Source organism: Amblyraja radiata, chromosome 7, assembly GCF_010909765.2.
Source record: "Amblyraja radiata isolate CabotCenter1 chromosome 7, sAmbRad1.1.pri, whole genome shotgun sequence".
NCBI lineage: Eukaryota > Metazoa > Chordata > Chondrichthyes > Rajiformes > Rajidae > Amblyraja > Amblyraja radiata.
The window spans coordinates 18,236,050-18,257,172 of record NC_045962.1 but is presented as its reverse complement, the minus strand read 5'-3'; the positions used below and the strand labels follow the sequence as shown (position 1 = coordinate 18,257,172).

General features: G+C 42.2%; 1 protein-coding gene across 2 annotated transcripts in view; it reads left to right on the top strand.

Annotated features, from left to right (window-relative positions):
- Window positions 1-21,123, top strand: part of gulp1 (GULP PTB domain containing engulfment adaptor 1) — a 370,296-nt gene that overhangs the window by 90,629 nt on the left and 258,544 nt on the right. Inside the window, exon 2 of one of the 2 annotated variants that reach the window (XM_033023789.1) lies at window positions 9,176-9,286. The exons of the other annotated variant lie outside the window; for it this stretch is intronic. The gene's annotated coding sequence lies outside the window, so the exon portion shown is untranslated. The remainder of the gene's footprint in view (window positions 1-9,175; window positions 9,287-21,123) is intronic. 2 annotated transcript variants of the gene reach the window in all.

Here is a 21,123-nt window from a genome sequence, read left to right as displayed (position 1 = left end):
ATACAGTAGGGGATTCTTAAATAGGACCAGTTAATTACTTATATAAGATGGGCGGTCAGGAGATGTGCCAATACTGCGAGATGTGGGAATTTGTCGACACCATTGATGTAGAAGATCCCTACAGCTGCAGTAAGTGTTTGAGGCTAGAGGAACTCCAGCTCCGCATTGATGAGCTGGAGACCCAACTTCATACGCTGCGGTACATCAGGGAGGGGGAGTATTACCTGGATGTTTTGTGCCAGGGGATGGTCACACCGACCAGTTTAACTAATTCAGTAGGCAGTGAGCAAGGAAAGGAAGGTGTGGCCATAAGCGAGGCAGGTAGGGGGAACCAGGAGGAGATGCGGCAGGAGCCACAGCCCTTGTCCCTGACGAGCATGACCGAGGCTCTTACTCAATGTAAGGACGGGATCAGGGGCTGTGGGAGGGATGAGCAACCTGGCTGCAGCACCGTGGATCAGGAGGCCATTCAAGAGGGGGGAGTTAGAAGAAATGCCGTAGTGATAGGGGATAGTATTATTCGGGGGGTAGATAAGGTTCTCTGCGGCCAGCAGAACATGTCCCGAAGGCTGTGTTGCCTACCCGGTGCTAGGGTTAAGGATATCTCTGCGATGCTGGAGAGAAATTTGCAGTGGGAGGGGGAGGATCCAGTGGTCGTGGTCCATGTGGGGACCAATGACATAGGAAGGACGAGGAAGGAGGATCTGCTGAAGGAGTTTGAGCAGTTAGGGAATAAATTAAAAAGCAGAACCTCGAGGGTACTGATCTCCGGATTGCTACCTGAGCCACGGGCCAAATCGGCGAGGGTACGTAAAATTAAAAAGCTGAATGCGTGGCTCAAAGACTGGTGTGGGAATAATGGGTTTGGTTTCTTGGGCCACTGGCACCAGTACTGGGACAGGGGGGATCTGTTCTGTAAGGACGGACTTCACCTGAACGGTGCTGGGACTGGGGTCCTGGCAAATCATATAACTAGGGCAGTAGAGAGGTCTTTAAACTAAGTAGCGGGGGGGAGGTATCAAGGGGGGTAATAACGGCAGGGGTAGAGGAAATAGAGCAGGGTATCAGTGGGGAAGCGGAAAGTCAAAATGTGACAGGAGACAGAATGTGTGAAGATAAAGCTCTAGATGTAAAAGGGGCAAAAACGGAAAGGAAGGGTAGTAAAAATCATCTGAAAGTGCTTTATCTAAATGCACGGAGTATTCGTAATAAGATAAATGAATTAACGGTGCAATTAAGTATATATAGTTATGATATCGTGGCCATTACGGAGACATGGCTGCAAGGGGATCAGGACTGGGAGTTAAATATAGAGGGGTACTCGACAATTAGGAAAGATAGACAGGAAAGAAAGGGAGGAGGGGTGGCCCTTTTAATAAGGGAGGGAATAACGGCAATAGAGAGGAAGGATATTGCGTTGAAGGATCAGGATAGTGAAACAGCTTGGGTACAGATAGAGAATAATAAGGGGAAAAAAACACTAGTGGGTGTAATTTATAGACCTCCAAATAGCTGTGACGCTGTTAGTCAGAACATAAATCTGCAAATAGTTGACGCATGTAAAAAGGGAACTGCTGTAATCATGGGGGACTTCAATTTTCATATTAATTGGGCAAACCAAACTGGGCAGGGTAGACTAGAGGAAGAATTTATAGAATGTATTAGAGACGGGTTCCTAGAACAGTATGTCACAGAACCGACAAGGGGGGAGGCAATCTTGGATCTGGTCCTGTGTAATGAAGCAGGATTAATTAAAAATGTCATAGTTAGGGACTCGTTGGGAACAAGTGACCACAATATGGTCGAATTCCATATTCAAATAGAAGGAGTTAAGGAGAAGGACTGGAAAGGTAACAATCTCAGGATTACTGCCTGTGCCACGCGACAGTGAGAGTAGGAATGGAGCGAGGTGGAGGATAAATGCGTGGATGAGGGACTGGTGCAGTGGGTATGGATTCAAGTTTCTGGATCATTGGGACCTCTTTTGGGGAAGGTGCGACCTGTACAGAAAGGACGGGTTGCACTTGAACTCAAGGGGGACCAATATCCTGGCGGGGAGATTTGCAAAGGCTACTGGGGAGACTTTAAACTAGTATGGTTGGGGGGAGGGACTCAAATTGGGAAAGCTAGCAGTCAGTGTGTGAAGCAGGGGGCAGAGAATGGTAGCACTCTGACCCAAAATGTAGGGGAGAGAGAAGAAAAAGAAAATAATCAGAGAATAAGAGAGGGTGGGTTTCTTAAATGTGTATATTTTAATGCTAGGAGCATTGTAAGAAAAGTGGATGAACTTAGAGCCTGGATTGACACCTGGAAGTATGATGTTGTGGCGATCAGTGAAACATGGTTGCAGGAGGGCTGTGATTGGAAACTAAATATTCCAGGATTTCGTTGCTTCAGGTGTGATAGAATTGGAGGGGCAAGAGGTGGAGGTGTTGCATTGCTTATCAGGGAAGATATTACAGCAGTGCTTTGGCAGGATAGATTAGAGGGCTCGTCTAGGGAGGCTATTTGGGTGGAACTAAGAAATGGGAAAGGGGTAGCAACACTTATAGGGGTGTATTATAGACCGCCAAATGGGGAGCGAGAATTGGAAGAGCAAATATGTAAGGAGATTGCAAATATTAGTAGTAAGCACAAGGTAGTGATTGTGGGAGATTTCAATTTTCCACACATAGACTGGGAAACACATTCTGTAAATGGGCTGGATGGGTTGGAGTTTGTAAAATGTGTGCAGGATAGTTTTTTGCAACAATACATAGAAGTACCTACTAGAGAAGGGGCGGTACTGGACCTCCTGTTAGGAAATGAGATGGGTCAGGTGGCAGAGGTATGCGTTGGGGAACAGTTCGGGTCCAGTGATCACAATACCATTAGTTTCAATATAATTATGGAGAGGGACAAAACTGGACCTAGGGTTGAGATTTTTGATTGGAGAAAGGCTAACTTTGAGGAGATGCGAAAGGATTTAAAAGGAGTAAATTGGGACAGTTTGTTTTATGGGAAAGATGTGGAAGAGAAATGGAGTACATTCAAAGGTGAAATTTTAAGAGTACAGAATCTTTATGTCCCTGTTCGGTTGAAAGGAAATCGTAAAAATTGTAAAGAGCCATGGTTTTCAAGGGAAATTGGACACTTGGTTCGGAAAAAGAGGGATATCTACAATAGTTATAGGCAGCATGGAGTAAATGAGGTGCTCGAGGAGTATAAAGAATGTAAAAAGAATCTTAAGAAAGAAATTAGAAAAGCTAAAAGAAGATATGAGGTTGCTTTGGCAAGTAAGGTAAAAGTAAATCCGAAGGGTTTCTACCGCTATATTAATAGCAAAAGGATAACTAGGGATAAAATTGGTCCATTAGAGAGTCAGAGTGGCCAACTATCTGCAGAGCCAAAAGAGATGGGGGAGATATTGAACAGTTTCTTTTCTTCGGTATTCACCAAGGAAAAGGATATTGAATTATGTGAGGTAAGGGAAACAAGTAGAGTAGCTATGGAAACTATGAGGATCAAAGAAGAGGAAGTACTGACACTTTTGAGAAATATAAAAGTGGATAAGTCTCCAGGTCCGGACAGGATATTCCCTAGGACATTGAGGGAAGTTAGTGTAGAAATAGCAGGGGCTATGGCAGAAATATTTCAAATGTCATTAGAAACGGGAATAGTGCCGGAGGATTGGCGTACTGCGCATGTTGTTCCATTGTTTAAAAAGGGGTCTAAGAGTAAACCTAGCAATTATAGACCTATTAGTTTGACGTCAGTGGTGGGCAAATTAATGGAAAGAATACTTAGAGATAATATATATAAGCATCTGGATAAACAGGGTCTGATTAGGAACAGTCAACATGGATTTGTGCCTGGAAGGTCATGTTTAACTAATCTTCTTGAATTTTTTGAAGATGTTACTCGGGAAATTGATGAGGGTAAAGCAGTGGATGTTGTGTATATGGACTTCAGTAAGGCCTTTGACAAGGTTCCTCATGGAAGGTTGGTTAAGAAGGTTCAATGGTTGGGTATTAATGGTGGAGTAGCAAGATGGATTCAACAGTGGCTGAATGGGAGATGCCAGAGAGTAATGGTGGATGGTTGTTTGTCAGGTTGGAGGCCAGTGACGAGTGGGGTGCCACAGGGATCTGTGTTGGGTCCACTGTTGTTTGTCATGTACATCAATGATCTGGACGATGGTGTGGTAAATTGGATTAGTAAGTATGCAGATGATACTAAGATAGGTGGGGTTGCGGGTAATGAAGAAGAGTTTCAAAGTCTACAGAGAGATTTATGCCAGTTGGAAGAGTGGGCTGAAAGATGGCAGATGGAGTTTAATGCTGATAAGTGTGAGGTGCTACATCTTGGCAGGACAAATCAAAATAGGACGTACATGGTAAATGGTAGGGAATTGAAGAATGTAGGTGAACAGAGGGATCTGGGAATAACTGTGCACAGTTCCATGAAAGTGGAATCTCATGTAGATAGGGTGGTAAAGAAAGCTTTTGGTGTGCTGGCCTTTATAAATCAGAGCATTGAGTATAGAAGTTGGGATGTAATGTTAAAATTGTACAAGGCATTGGTGAGGCCAATTCTGGAGTATGGTGTACAATTTTGGTCGCCTAATTATAGGAAGGATGTCAACAAAATAGAGAGAGTACAGAGGAGATTTACTAGAATGTTGCCTGGGTTTCAGCAACTAAGTTACAGAGAAAGGTTGAACAAGTTAGGGCTTTATTCTTTGGAGCGCAGAAGGTTAAGGGGGGACTTGATAGAGGTTTTTAAAATGATGAGAGGGATAGACAGAGTTGACGTGGAAAAGCTTTTCCCACTGAGAGTAGGGAAGATTCAAACAAGGGGACATGACTTGAGAATTAAGGGACTGAAGTTTAGGGGTAACATGAGGGGGAACTTCTTTACGCAGAGAGTGGTAGCTGTGTGGAATGAGCTTCCAGTGAAGGTGGTGGAGGCAGGTTCGTTTTTATCATTTAAAAATAAATTGGATAGTTATATGGATGGGAAAGGAATGGAGGGTTATGGTCTGAGCGCAGGTATATGGGACTAGGGGAGACTATGTGTTCAGCACGGACTAGAGGGGTCGAGATGGCCTGTTTCCGTGCTGTAATTGTTATATGGTGTTATAAGGGGAGCAGGTTGAAACTCAGGCTAGGGTGCTTAGTCTAAATAAGGGGGATTATGAAGGTATGAGGACTGAGCTGATCAAAGTTGACTGGGATAGCAGACTCAAGAATAAGACGGTACATGAGCAGTGGTGTACGTTTAAGGGTATACTGTATAACCTTCAAGAAAAATTTATTCCTATGAAGAAAAAAAGGGGTAAGGGTAAGAACAGTCAGCCATGGCTCAGTAAAACTATAAAGGATAGTATTCGGCTGAAGGCAAGGGCATATAAGGTAGCCAGAGATAGTGGGAGGGTAGAGGATTGGGAAGCATTTAAAGGTCAGCAAAAAATAACTAAGAGATTAATTAAGACGGGGAAAATAGACTATGAAAGGAATTTAGCAAACAACATAAAAACTAATAGTAAGAGTTTTTATAGCTATATAAAAAGAAAAAGGGTGGCTAAGGTGAACGTTGGTCCATTGGAGGGTGAGACTGGAGAGTTGTTGGTGGGGAACATGGAAATGGCAAAGGCATTAAACGAGTATTTTGTATCAGTCTTCACCATAGAAGACACAAAAAATATTCCAACGTTGGATAAACAGGGGGCGGTAGGAATGGAGGAGCTAAATACTATTAAGATCACCAAGGAGGTGGTATTAGGGAAATTAATGAGACTGAAGGAGGATAAATCCCCTGGGCCTGATGGATTACATCCAAGGGTCTTGAGGGAGATAGCGGTGGGGATTGTGGATGCATTGGTGATAATTTTCCAAAACTCCCTGGAGGCAGGAACGGTCCCAGTGGATTGGAAAATGGCCAATGTAACACCTATATTTAAAAAAGGAAGTAAACAGAAAGCGGGTAACTATAGACCGGTTAGTCTAACATCGGTGGTGGGTAAAATGTTAGAGACAATTATTAAAGAAACACTAACGGGGCACTTGGATAAACATGACTTCATCGGACAGAACCAGCATGGTTTTGTGAAGGGGAAGTCCTGTTTAACGAATCTGCTCGAATTCTTTGAGGAAGTAACAACCCGGGTGGATAAAGGGGAACCGGTGGATGTGGTATACTTGGACTTCCAAAAGGCTTTTGACAAGGTGCCACATAAGAGACTATTGCTAAAAATAAAAAATTATGGAATTGGGGGTAATATATTAGCATGGGTAGAGGATTGGCTAACAAATAGGAAGCAGAGAGTGGGGATAAATGGTTCATACTCGGGATGGCAACCGGTAACTAGCGGGGTTCCGCAAGGGTCGGTGCTGGGACCCCAGTTGTTCACAATTTATATAAATGATTTGGAGGAGGGAACCAAGTGTAATATATCAAAATTTGCGGACGATACAAAAATGGGAGGAAAAGTAGGGGATGAGGAGGATAGGAAGAGTCTGCAAAAGGATATAGATAAGCTAGGTGAGTGGGCAACAACTTGGCAGATGAAGTTTAATACTAATAAATGTGAAGTCATTCACTTTGGGAAAAAAAATGATAGGGCAAGTTATTTTCTAAATGAGGAGGAGCTGCGTTGTAATGCAACGCAAAGGGATCTAGGGGTATTAGTACATGAATCACTAAAAGTTAGTATGCAGGTGCAGCAAGCAATCAGGAAGGCCAATGGAGTTTTGGCCTTTATTGCTAGGGGGATTGAGTATAAAAACACGGAGGTCTTGCTGCAGCTGTACACAGTATTAGTGAGACCACATTTGGAATACTGTGTACAGTTCTGGGGTCCATACTTAAGAAAGGATGTACTAGCCCTGGAGGCAGTGCAGCGAAGGTTTACAAGATTAATTCCTGCAATGAGGGGATTGACATATGAGGAAAGGTTAAGTAGGCTGGAACTCTACTCTTTGGAGTTTAGAAGAATGAGAGGCGATCTCATTGAAACATATAAGATCGTGAGGGGCCTTGATCGGGTGGATGCACCGAGGATGTTCCCAATGATCGGGGAAACTAGAACTAGGGGACATAGTTGCAGAATAAGGGGGGGCTCTTTTAAAACTGAGATGAGGAAGAACTTCTTCACCCAGAGGGTGGTTAATTTATGGAATTCACTGCCCCAGGGAGCAGTGGAAGCAGAAACTTTAAATATATTTAAGACTAAAATAGATGTTTTTTTAGCTGCCAAGGGGATAAGGGGCTACGGGGAGAGGGCAGGGATATGGACCTAGGTATGGTTAGTATAGTAAGACCTGAGTGATCTCCTGGACAAGTGTCGATCGCCTAGATTGGGGTCGGAGAGGAATTTCCCGGATTTTTTTCCCGAATTGGACCTGGGTTTTTATCCGGTTTTTTGCCTCCCCCAGGAGATCACGAGGTTTTTGGGGTGGAGAGGGGTGATAGCGGTATAAAGGGAAGGGTAGTGTCTTGTGTTCTGTGTCTTGTGTCTACTGTTTGTGGGTAAGTGTGTCTGTTTAGTGTTCAGCCATGAGCGAATGGCGGTGCGGGCTCGACGGACCTGGTGGTCTACTCTCGCACCTACTTTCTATGTTTCTATGTTTCTATGGTCATGTTGTTGAGTAATATTAAAAATGGAACAGGAATCGTAGCAGGCCAGCACAGAGGAAGATGCAAAGTTAGAGGCCACAAGCAAGATTGGAGGCCATTGTTGAGGGAATTAAGATAGACAGCCAGAGTAGTTAGATTGGGAGGGAGTGATGGAGAGATTTGGGAAGGTCAAGGGCAAGGAGAAATTAGAGGTAGTTGAAAGAGGGGAGTTGGAATTTTTTCCTGGTTTTGGGGGTGAGTGTTATGCTGCAATTGCATGCATCTGGATTGTAGTAGGTAAATTGCAAGATTATTCCCTTCCATTAGCTTTCTGGGAAATATAGCTACTGGGGTGAATTTAACATGTAAACCGGTGATTATTATACTATTGAAATTGCAATCCATCTCCTGTAAGAGAGTTTTACCTGACCTCTTGTGATTATCCGTACATCCCACTTTTGTTTTCTGCAACATTGATAATATGTCCACATGGCCGGGTTTAGGTAATTGGAGAAAATGAAACCAACACTGATAAATGCTGTATACAGGCAGTAAAGCATTATCTGTTGACTTTGTTTGCTTTTCTTTTGTTTCTCAACTTATCTCTTGTTCGTGTTTCCACTGTTTTTGTTGCTCTTTGATATTACTATGTTGATTTTATCAAGAGAAAATCTGCTGTGACACTTCCAGCTTGGTTTAATAAGAGAGGAAGATTGCTCCCGGTGTTGGGGAAGTCCAGGACGAGGGGTCACAGCTTAAGGATAAGGGGGAAATCCTTTAAAACCGAGATGAGAATAACTTTTTTCACACAGAGAGTGGTGAATCTCTGGAACTCTCTCCCACAGAGGGTAGTCGAGGCCAGTTCATTGGCTATATTTAAGAGGGAGTTAGATGTGGCCCTTGTGGCTAAGGGGATCAGAGGGTATGGTGAGAAGGCAGGTACGGGATACTGAGTTGGATGATCAGCCATGATCATATTGAATGGTGGTGCAGGCTCGAAGGGCTGAATGGCCTACTCCTGCACCTAATTTCTATGTTTCTATGTTTTCTATGTTTCCACACATTCCATAATTTCCCCCAAATTTCGTTTCCTTGTTTCATTTAATCTATTCAGAAATCCATGCCATTATTAAGAATAAATGATGATATTAGAAGACAAAAACTATTCGGTAAGATTTTGTTTTTTGTTTTCTGTTGATTCCCTCGTGTAAAGTTAAGGTGATGGGGAGACATTTTTAACATTACAACAGGATATTTGCCTGTAAAGGTGGATCTTCCCGTTGGTTCTATTGCATTTCTAAGCTGTTTCATTTTTGCACTCCATTGAAAGAAAAAATAATGACAACCATGTCAAACACAATGGAATGAAATGCCTATTTCAAAACTCGTTGCTGACATTTCATTGATACTACATTAGTGCAACAAAAAATTGATTTTTTTATGGTAATGTACGGAATGCCTGTATGATAGCTGAAATCTTTAATAATCGTGATCATATAAATTGTGACTATTAGCTGTTTCTCATTTCATATGCTAGTGGTGTGCAGGTTCCTAAATTGCTTTCTTAAATACTTTACAGCTACTGAAATTCAATCAAATGATGGACAACTGATCTCTCCAAGTGGGAGAGATTGCTATGAAATGAGAATTTGTCTTGCTCAAAATTGAAGATTGTTTCTTGTATATCCAGGTGAGGCTTTCTGAAGTAATGATGTTAAAGTTGGGCCTAAGCATCTGTGTGACAGGATATGTTGAGTTATGGGTGGAAATGTCATTGAAAGTTGATGCCACGCTTCTTTCTCTAACTGGCAAATCGAGAAGATTTAGCATTTCTAAGAGAGTCTCCACTTTTCATAGCACATAAAATGAGCTGCATAATTTGTCTTGCCTCAGTTAATGAAAAAAAGGATAGGTGATGCATAATGAGATTAATGACATCTCATTAATTCATAATTCCATTCATAATGGAAATGAAGAAGTGTATTCTTGTTTGACCTTTCCCACAAGGTGGTAGGAGACATTTTGCCTTGGGGAAAGCAGCCAACTTAAGGGCCTGTCCCACTTTCCCGAGTTATTCACGAATTCTCCCGAGTTTTCCCCATGATTCAAACTTGGAGAATGTCCGTAGGAGGCTGTAGGAGGCCGTAGATATTTCGTAGAGGGCTCGTAATGCCAGCCGTAGGTACTCGGGGCATCAGGTAAGTCGGGACGTTTTTTCAGCATCTTGAAATATGTCCACAAGTGAAACAAATAGCCCCAAGTACCTACGGCTGGCTATTACCGTAATTCTCCGAATTTGAAACAAGGGAAAAACTCGGGAAAATTCATGAGTAACTCAGGAAAGTGGGACAGGCCCTATAGTCAAAGGCCTTTTCTACCCTGGTCATTCCTTCTTTTCCTGGCTCCCATCAGGCACTAGACTCTGAAACTGCTTCTTTCGCTCTGTTATTAGGTTTCTAAATGGTCCTTCCATAAACTGCGGTACGGTCCAATTCCCTTCTACCTTGTTGCAGACATTGGATTTTATCTCTGGAACTGTTGTGCTATAATGCTGAGGATTTTGCACTGCACTCTGTAGCTTTCCCTTCACTCTTGTTATTATCCTTGCACTTGAGTGTGAGTGAATTATATTTATGTATCATATCAAGTTTGCGAATGACTCAAAGCTCGGTGGCAGTGTGAGCTGCAAGGAGGATGCTATGAGGCTGCATGGTGACCTGGATAGGTTGGGTGAGTGGGCAGATGCTTGGCAGATGCAGTATAATGTGGATAAATGTCAGGTTATCCACTTTGGTGGCAAGAACAAGAAGGCAGATTATCATCCGAATAGTGTCAGATTAGGAAATGGGGAGGTGCAATGAGACCTGGGTGTGATTGTACATCAGTCACTGAAAGTAAGCAAGCAGGTACAGCAGGCAGTGAAGAAAGCTCATGGCATGTTAGCCTTCCTAGCGAAAGGATTTGAGTATTGGAGCAAGGATGCCCTACTGCCGTTGTACAGGGCCCTGGTGAGACCACACCTGGAGTGCAGTTTTTTTAAGGAAGGGCATTCCTGCTATTGAGGGAGTGCAGCGTAAATTCACCAGGTTTAATTAACAATAAAATAGTGGGATCGCATATGATGAAAGAACGGATCGACTGGCCTTATACTCACTGGAATTTAGAAGGATGAGAGGGAATCTTATAGAAACATATAACATTTTTAAGGGATTGGACAGGCTAGATGCTGGAAAAATGTTCCCGATGTTGGGGTAGTCCAGAACCGGGGCCACAGTTTAAGAATAAGGGGTAGGCCATTTGGGACTGAAATGAGGAAAAGCTTTTTCACTCAGAGAGTTGTGAATCTGTGGAATTCTCTTCTTTAGAAGGCAGTGGAGGCCAATTCACTTGATGTATTCAAGAGAGAGTTAGCTATAGTTTAGGGCTAAAGGAATCAAGGGATATGAAGAGAAAGCAGGAACGGGGTGCTGATTTTGTATGATTAGCCATGATCTTATTAAATGGCGGTGCTGGCTTGAAGGGCCAAATGGCCTACTCCTACACCTTTTTTCTATGTTTCTACCTGATTTGATTGGATTGTGTGCAAAACAAAGTGTTTCACTGTACCTCGATACATGTGACAATAATAGACCACCTTAACATTTTTGGGAAGCAAATGATTGACTCTCACTAAAATTAGCTTCTTCCACGTGGAGACATTTATTGAAAATAAATCTTGGCTATCACCTGCCTTGCCCTCCCATAACAAATGTTAAATGTTAAATGAAAACTATTAAAAAGTTGCTTTCTTCTGATCTGTTTTATTTTGGATTCTTGAGATGGATAACCAAGTGGTTTGTGCTCAGACTGAACATGTTAAGTATCAGTTCTATTTAGTTGTGTTTTATTGCATAAATTCTGAATTTTAGCAACTCAAAATGTTTGCATTTTTAAAAAATAGATTCGCCTTGTGATTATTTAAAACATTTTTTTGTCTTTTTAATACACTGCAGTTTCACAACTTCATAGTATTCAGAAATTTTGGCGAACTGTTTAATATCGTAAACTGATTTCCCCTCCCAACTTGCTGATTAATTATTAACAGTATAATTCTTAATGGTTAATTTTTGTACAATTTTATCTTCTTTGATAACTATCCCATCTAAGGTTTGCTATCTTAATTGCAGGGAGATAAAACAGTTTACATTTTAATAGCTTTGACAGCCTATTAATTTCTGTACTAAATAATTCATGGATAATTCCCAGAAATTTAGCTTTTAATTGGGTGCTAAACCTTCCACATCGTAATGCTAGATTTCAATTTTGAATGCAGATGTAACATGTTGACACCAATTATAGAATGTTTAGATCGAGTGCAAAGGGATGAATTTACAGATACAATTGTTTGAAGACATCGTGATGCATTTTGTAAGGAAAAAATCGAATTATTGCTAAAAGTGCCATGTTATAATATAATTAGCTGTTGCATTACTTAAACAGGCATTTTGCTGTAAAATAGCCTGATAGCTTAACTAAGATGAGCAATAAATGAGGATGCAATTCATCTACAAATTGATGTCTAATCTGGTTCAGTGTTTAGATATCAATTGTACTGAGAGTCAAGGTGGACTTTTATTAAAATGATTCCTAGGCAGGTTCCCAGTCCATTGGTAATCATATTTTAGAAAAAGATAAAAGAAAAACTGCCAGAAAAAAATGTTTGGTTTTGCTGGATCACCAGTTCAGTTTTGGCTATCAATCAAATCTCAAATTTGGTTACAATATTTGGTAACACAACAAATGTTAACAAAGTCCGAATGTAAAATCAAAACTCTGGATTTGGGAAGCATTTTAGCTCAAAAACCCTTTGTCATAAGGTTCTTTAACCTGAAACTCAGCCTCCAGATATTGGCTGACCTACTGAACTTTTCCAGCATTGCAGATTTTATCTCCGTTAATATAAAAGGATGGAATTTTACATCCAAACAAGGGATTTTTAGGAATGGAGTGTGGAAATGTTGCCTGTGCAATGCAATTGCATGCTCCATGAAGCAACATGATCCAAACTTTAATTCTAAATGTAGTTTAGTTTAGAGACAACACAGAAACAGGCCCTTCGGCGCCCCCCCCCCCCCCCCCCAGTGAGCACCGAACAGCGATCCCCGCACACTAACTATCCACTGCACATTAGGGATAATTGACAATTTTAACAAACCAATTAGCCTACAAACCAGTACGACTTTGGAGAGTGGGAGGAAACCGGAGCACCCGGAAAAAACCCACGCTGGTCACGGGGAGATTGTACTAACTCCGTACAGACAGCACCCATAGTCAGGATCGAATCCGGGTCTCTGGCGCTGTAAGGCAGCAACTGTGCTGATGTGTTTAATGGGATTACGTTTTTTGCATGCAGTGTGCTAAATCTTGTGTCTATTGGATCTTGGCATGGGCCACTCTCACAGAAGTGGGCATCATCCATGCAGATGCAGCAAGGTTCTATGCTACTTAGAGGATAGTCTTCCTAATTTGTGGGCTCTGGGCTTGACATTATCTATCCTCTGATGTTATGGCTCTGAAGAATTTTATTGCCTGATTGCTTCCAACCATTCCCTCCCACATTGGGCTGATAATGAATGCGCACTACTACCGAACCAAAGCATTTGAACTTTCTTTTTCTCCTCGTGCATTATGACTTTTGGGTGCTACAAAAGTACTAAGAATTACAAATATCACACATTTATTTGTTATTTAAAGGCTATAGAAAAATACTGATCTGTACAACGGAACTGCAGTTGTTGGTTTACACCGATGATAGATCAAAATGCAGGGACAGGCAGCATCTCTGGAGGGAAGGAAAGGGCGATATTTTGGATTGAGTCCCATCTACAGACCCAGGGATGCTGCCTGTCCTGCTGAGTTACTCCAGCTTTTGGGTCTATCTGTCTAAACAATAATTGCAGTCTGACTGTTTCAACAGGTGGGATTCTGACATTTTGATGGCTACAAACACAAAATCATAGTGAAAGATGAGTGGCAGAACCAATGTTATTTATACTGACTTGCTTGTTGAATTGTGATTCTGAAACTTTGTCAGTCTTCATGTAGCTAATACTGCGATCACAGTGGTCTTTGGTCCACCTTATCCATACAGACCAGGATGCCTCATCTACGCTTATCCACCTGCCCATGTTTGGCCCATAGCCCTTTAAACCTTTTCTATCTAAAATGTATTTAAAATGTTATACGCTTACCTCAACTTCATCCCCTGGAAATTCATACCACACACCCACCACTATCTGAGTGAAAAAGTTGCCACTTGGGTTCCTATTTATTCTTTCCTCTCTCTCCTTAAACCCATGTCCTCTGGCTCTTGATTCTCCTATTCTGGGGAAAAGACTGCGCATTCACCTTATCCATTCCCCGCATGATCTTTTTCACCTCCATAAGATCAACCCTTGCCCTCCTAACTCCACAGAATATAGTCCCATCCTGTTCAACCTCTCCCTATAGCTCAGGCCCTCATGTCCTGGCAACATCCTCATCTATCTTTTCTGCACACCTTCAGGCTTAATTACAGTGCCCTCCATAATGTTTGGGACAAAGACCCATCATTTATTTATTTGCCTCTGTACTCCACAATTTGAGATGTGTAATAGAAAAAAATCACGTGGTTAAAGTGCACATTGTCAGATTTTATTAAAGGCCATTTTTATACATTTTGGTTTCACCGTGTAAAAATTACAGCGTGTTTATAAATAGTGCCCCCATTTTAGGGCACCATAATGTTTGGGACACATGGCTTCACAGGCGTTTGTAATTGTTCAGGTGTGTTTAATTGCCTCCTTAATGTAGGTATAAGAGAGCTCTCAGCAGCTAGTCTTTCCTCCAGTCTTTCCATCACCTTTGGAAACTTTTATTGCTGTTTATCAACATGAGGACCAAAGTTGTGCTAGTGAAAGTCAAAGAATCCGTTATGAGACTGAGAAACAAGAATAAAACTGTTAGAGACATCAGCCAAACCTTTGGCTTACCAAATCAACTGTTGGGATCATCATTAAGAAGAAAAAGAACACTGGTGAGCTTACTAATCGCAAAGGGATTGGCAGGCCAAGGAAGACCTCCACAGCTGATGACAGAAGAATTCTCTCTACAATAAAGGAAAATTCCCAAACACCTGTCTGACAGATCAGAAACACTCTTCAGGAATCAGGTGTGGATTTGTCAATGACCACTGTCCGCAGAAGACTTCATGAACAGAAATACAGAGGCTACACTGCAAGATGCTAATCACTGGTTAGCTGCAAAAATAGGATGGCCAGGTTACAGTTTGCCAAGAAGTACTTAAAAGAGCAACCATAGATCTAGTAAAAGGTCTTGTGGACAGTTGAGATGAAGATTAACTTATATCAGTGTGATGGCAAGAGCAAAGTATGAAGGAGAGAAGGAACTGCCCAATGTCCAAAGCATACCACCTCATCTGAGAAACACGGTGGTGGGAGTGTTATGGTCTGGGCATATATGGCTGCTGAAGGTACTGGCTCACTTATATTCATTAATGATACAACTGCTGATAGTAGCATAATGAATTCTGAAGTGTATAGACACATCTGCTCAAGTTCAAACAAATGCCTCAAAACTCATTGGCCGGCGGTTCATTCTACAGGAAGACAATGATAAATGCTAAAGCAACAAAGGAGTTTTTCAAAGCAAAAAAACACTCAATTCTTGAGTGGCCGTCGGTTACCCGATCTGAACCCAATTGAGAATGCCTTTTATATGTTGAAGAGAAAACTGAAGGGGACGAGCCCCCCGAAAAAGCATAAGCTAAAAATGGCTGTAATACAGGCGTGGCAGAGCATTAATAGAGAAGACACCCAGAAACTGGTGATGTCCATGAATTGCAGACTTTAAGCAGTCATTGCATGCAAAGGATATGCAACAAAATACTAAACACCACTACTTTCATTTACATGACATTGCTATGTTCCAAACATTATGGTGCCCGGATATGGGGGGGGGGGGGGGACTATGTATAATCACAGCTGTATTTCTACATGATGAAACCAAAATGTATAAAAATGTCCTTTATTTAAAATCTGACAATGTGTACTTTAACTACGTATGATTGTTTTCTATTACAAATCTCGAATTGTGGACTACAGAGAAAAATAAATAAATGATGGGCCTTTGTCCCAAACATTACGGAGAGCACTGTATATCTATATCTATATTACTAAAACTCTGTTCTTGACCGGTTTTGGCGATCTGTGCTGCGATTTCCGAGAGAACGCCGCCACCTACGGCCGTCATTTTTGGCCACCATGCTCAGAGCCCCCCTCCGCCGCATGTGTGCTGAGGACTTTTCCCGTCGATTAAAAATGACAGAGATATTAATGTTTTTACAAAATTCCCCATTCTCTCTGCTGCCCCCGCTGGTGGCAGGGGGGAGGGACTATAAAACCAGGAAGTGGTGTGCCTCAATCAGTGTCTGCAAGCTGGAGGAAGGCAGAGGGTCACGTTTCTCTGAGCTGTGAATAACACTGAACACATGTCTACTAAAATGTAAGTGCCCTTAGTGGTTCTAAAGCTTGCAAAAAAATGTCTATTGGTTCTAAAGCTTGCAAAAAACGTCTATTGGTTCTAAAGCTTGCAACATGTGTCTCTATTGGTTCTAAAGCTTGCAAAAAAATGTCTATTGGTTCTAAACCTTGCACAAAAAATGTCTATTGGTTCTAAAGCTTGCAAAAAAATGACTATTGGTTCTAAAGCTTGCAAAAAAAATGACTATTGGTTCTAAAGCTTGCAAAAAAAATGTCTATTAGTTCTAAAACGGTTCATACTCTTCAGAAAGCCCCCCCTCCCCCCTCCCCCCCGGCCGGTTGGCTTGGCTTGGCTGTGTCTTGAAATTGAAAGGAACTACTTACTGCAAATGATGGACTGGTTGCTTTGACTTGAAGTTGAAAGGCACTATTACTGCAAATGGTGGCTTGGGAGCTTTGACTTGAAGTTGAAAGGCACTACTTACTGCAAATTGTGGCTTGAAGTTGAAAGGCATTACTTCCTGCAAATGATGGCTTGGGTGTGGCTTGAAGTTGAAAGGCACTACTTACTGCAAATGGGGGGCGTGGGTGTATTGGCTTGAAGTTGAAAGGCACAATTACTGCAAATGGTGGCTTGGTTGCTTTGGCTTGAAGTTGAAAGGCACTACTTCCTGCAAATGGGGGGGGGGGGCGTGGGTGTGGCTTGAAGTTGAAAGGCATTACTTACTGCAAATGGTGGCATGAAGTTGAAAGGCACTACTTACTGCAAATGGTGGCTTGGGAGCTTTGGTTTGAAGTTGAAAGGCACTATTACTGCAAATGGTGGCATGAAGTTGAAAGGCACTATTACTGCAAATGGTGGCTTGGTTGCTTTGGCTTGAAGTTGAAAGGCACTATTACTGCAAATGGTGGCTTGGTTGCTTTGGCTTGAAGTTGAAAAGCACTATTACAGCAAATGGTGGCTTGGTTGCTTTGGCTTGAAGTTGAAAGACACTGCAAATGGTGGCTTGGGAGCTTTGACTTGAAGCACTACTTCCTGCAAATGGTGGCTTGGTTGCTTTGGCTTGAAGTTGAAAGGCACTACTTACTGCAAATGGTGGCTTGGTTGCTTTGGCTTGAAGTTGAAAGGCACTACTTACTGCAAATGGTGGCTTGGGTGTGGCTTGAAGTTGAAAGACACCACGTACTGCAAATGATGGCTTGGGTGTGGCTTGAAGTTGAAAGACACCACTTACTGCAAATGGTGGCATGAAGTTGAAAGGCACTACTTACTGCAAATGGTGGCTTGGTTGCTTTGGCTTGAAGTTGAAAGGCACTACTTCCTGCAAATGGTGGCTTGGGAGCTTTGACTTGAAGTTGAAAGGCGCTACTTACTGCAAATGATGGCTTCGATGCAATGGCTTGAAGTTAAATTGCATTACTTACTGCAAATGGGGGCGTGGGTGCATTGGCTTGAAGTTGAAAGGCACTAATTACTGCAAATTGTGGTTTGAAGTTGAAAGGCACTACTTACTGCAAAAGGTGGCTTGGGAGCTTTGGTTTGAAGTTGAAAGGCACTGTTACTGCAAATGGTGGCTTGATGCTTTGGCTTGAAGTTGAAAAGCACTATTACAGCAAATGGTGGCTTGGTTGCTTTGACTTGAAGTTGAAAGGCGCTATTACTGCAAATGGTGGCTTGGTTGCTTTGGCTTGAAGTTGAAAAGCACTATTACAGCAAATGGTGGCTTGGTTGCTTTGGCTTGAAGTTGAAAGACACTGCAAATGGTGGCTTGGGAGCTTTGACTTGAAGCACTACTTCCTGCAAATGGTGGCTTGGTTGCTTTGGCTTGAAGTTGAAAGGCACTACTTACTGCAAATGGTGGCTTGGTTGCTTTGGCTTGAAGTTGAAAGGCACTACTTACTGCAAATGGTGGCTTGGTTGCTTTGGCTTGAAGTTGAAAGGCACTACTTCCTGCAAATGGTGGCGTGGGTGCATTGGCTTGAAGTTGAAAGGCACTACTTACTGCAAATTGTGGCTTGAAGTTGAAAGACACTACTTACTGCAAATGGTGGCGTGGGTGCATTGGCTTGAAGTTGAAAGGCACCACTTACTGCAAATGGTGGCTTGAGAGCTTTGAAGTTGAAAGGCACTACTTACTGCAAATGGTGGATTGGGTGCTTTGGCTTGAAGTTAAAAGGCTCTACTGTAAATGCACTTACTTCCTGTTTGCACTGTATATTGATTTTAGATAAAACGCTACCACTTACGACTGTGATTGTTGGTCATCTTACTCAGTCCACCTCCGCTGAGCAGGTGCAGAGAATTCTTCCCATCAATGAAAAATAAAAGTGTTATTAGTTTTTTTTTTAATGTTGAGAATCTCTCTCCTGTCAATCAGTCCATGAAAGCCACACCTTTTCCGATGGGGGTGGGTGGCTCAGTCTCTGCAAGATGGAGGAGGGAGAGGTCACGACTGGCTGTCTTTAGTGGCTTTGCACCCTACTTCAAATGGTATGAAACTGCACTTGAATTTGGTGGCCTTGCACCCTGCTAGAAGTGGTGAGAAACTGCACTTGAATTTGGTGGCCTGATACCCTGCTTGAAATAGAATTTCAAGGATTAGCCGTGAGTCAACTACCAGCCCACCAGCCGTGAGTGAGTTGCCAGCACAACAGGCTTGATTGACTGAGACGCCAGCCCAAGAATCCATTTGGCGCACAATTTGCATACTAGCCCTCTGGAAACCAGTCCCTTCAGCCCATAACACCCATACTAGCGCTCCAGAAAGCCCCCCCCCCCCCAACTGGCCACCAATATTAGAATGGTGGAGAGGTGGAATATTGCGTTGGATGACCAGCCCTCCTGTGTGATGCTGGGACCCAACGGGTCCCACTTAGTCCAGTTTATATTACTAAAACATTGATCTTGACCGCTTTTGACTTACTGTTTCGTGATTTCCGAGACCACGCCGCCACCTACGGCCATCATTTTTGGCCACCTCGCTCAGAGCCCCCCTCCGCCTTTCGGGACCAGAGGATTTTTCCCATCGATGGAAAATCAGAGAGATGTTAATGTTTTTTAAAAATTGCCATTCTCTCTGCTGCCCCTGCTGGGGGGAGGGACTATAAAACCCAGAAGTGGTGTGCCTCACTCAGTCTCTGCAAGATGGAGGAAGCCTAAGGATCACATCTCTCTGAACTGTGAATAACACTGAACACATGTCTACTCAACTGTGAGTGCCCTTAATGTGGTTCTAAAATGCTTGCAAAGTGTCTATTGTTTCTAAAAGGCTTGCAAAAAGTGTCTATTGGTTCTAAAAGGCTTGCAAAATGTGTCTATTTGTTCCAAAATGCTTGCAAAAGGTGTCTCTATTGGTTCTAAATGGGTTGCAAAAAGTGTCTATTGGTTCTAAAATGCTCGCAAAAAGTCTCCTTTGGTTCTAAAATGGTTGCAAAAAGTGTCTTTTGGTTCTAAAATGCTTGCAAAAAGTGTCTTTTGGTTCTAACATGCTTGCAAAAAGTCTCTATTGGTTCTAAAATACTTGCAAAAAGTGTCTATTGGTTCTAGCATGCTTGCAAAAAGTGTGTCTATTGGTTCTAAAATGCTTGCAAAAGGTGTCTATTGGTTCTAACATGCTTGCAAAAAGTGTCTCTATTGGTTCTAAAATGCTTGCAGCAATTGTCTTTTGGTTCTAAAATGCTTGCAGAAAGTGTCTCTATTGGTTCTAAAGCTTGCAAAAAGTGTGTATTGGTTCTAAAATGCTTGGAAAAGTGTCTATTGGCTGTTGTGGTGGTAACTGCTTTGAAAGGCTGCACTGGGAAAACAATGGCTGTTGTTGGTGGTGGTAACTGCTTTTAAATGGCTGCACAGGAAAAAAATGGCTGTTGGTGGTGGTATCTGCTTTGAAAGGCTGCATTGTAAAAAATAAAAATGGCTGTTGTTGGTGGTAACTGCTTTTAAATAGCTGCACTGAAAAAAAATGGCTGTTGTTGGTGGTGGTATCTGCTTTGAAAGGCTGCATTGCAAAATAAATGGCTGTTGTTGGTGAAGGTAACTGCTTTGAAAGGCTGCACTGCAAAAAACAAAAACGGCAGTTGGTGGTGGTAACTGCTTTGAAAGGTTGCACTGCAAAAAAAACTGGCTGTTGGTGGTGGTAACTGCTTTGAAAGGCTACACTGTAAAACAAAATGGCTGTTGGTGATGATAACTGCTTTGAAAGGCTGCACTGCAAAATAATGGCTGTTGGTGGTGGTAACTGCTTTGAAAGTCTGCATTGCAAAAAAAATGGCGTGGTGGTGGTAACTGCTTTGAAAGGCTGCACTGCAAAAAAAATGGCTGTTGGTGGCGGTAACTGCTTTGAAAGGCTGCACTGCAAAAAACAAATGGCTGTTGTTGGTGGTGGTAATTGCTTTTAAATGGCTGCACTGGAAAACAAATGACTGTTGTTGGTGGTGGTAGCTGCTTTGAAAGGCTGCATTGCAAAAAAAATGGCTGTTGGTGAAAGTAACTGCTTTGAAAGGCTGCACTACAAAAAAAAAGTCTGTTGTGGTAGTGGTAACTGCTTTGAAAGGTTGCACTGCAAAAGAAAACTGGCTGTGGTTGGTGGTGGTAACGGCTTTGAAAGGCTAAACTGTAAAACAAAATGGCTGTTGTTGGTAGTGGTAACTGCTTTGAAAGGCTGCACTGCAAAAAAAGGCTGTTGGTGGTGGTGGTAACTGCTTTGAAAGGATGCACTGCAAAAAAATGGCTGTTGTTCGTGGTGGTAACTGCTTTAAAAGTGTCTATTGGTTCTAACATGGTTGCAAAAAGTGTCGCTATTGGTTCTAAAATGCTTGCAAAAAGTGTCTATTGGTTCTAACATGCTTGCAAAAAGTGTCTCTATTGGTTCTAAAATGCTTGCAAAAAGTGTCTATTGGTTCTAAAATGCTTGCAAAAAGTGTGTCTATAGGTTCTAAAATGGTTCCATAAAGTGTCTACTGGCAGCAGCGGCTCACCGGCAGTCCCGTTTGTTTGTGTTTTTTGTGTTGT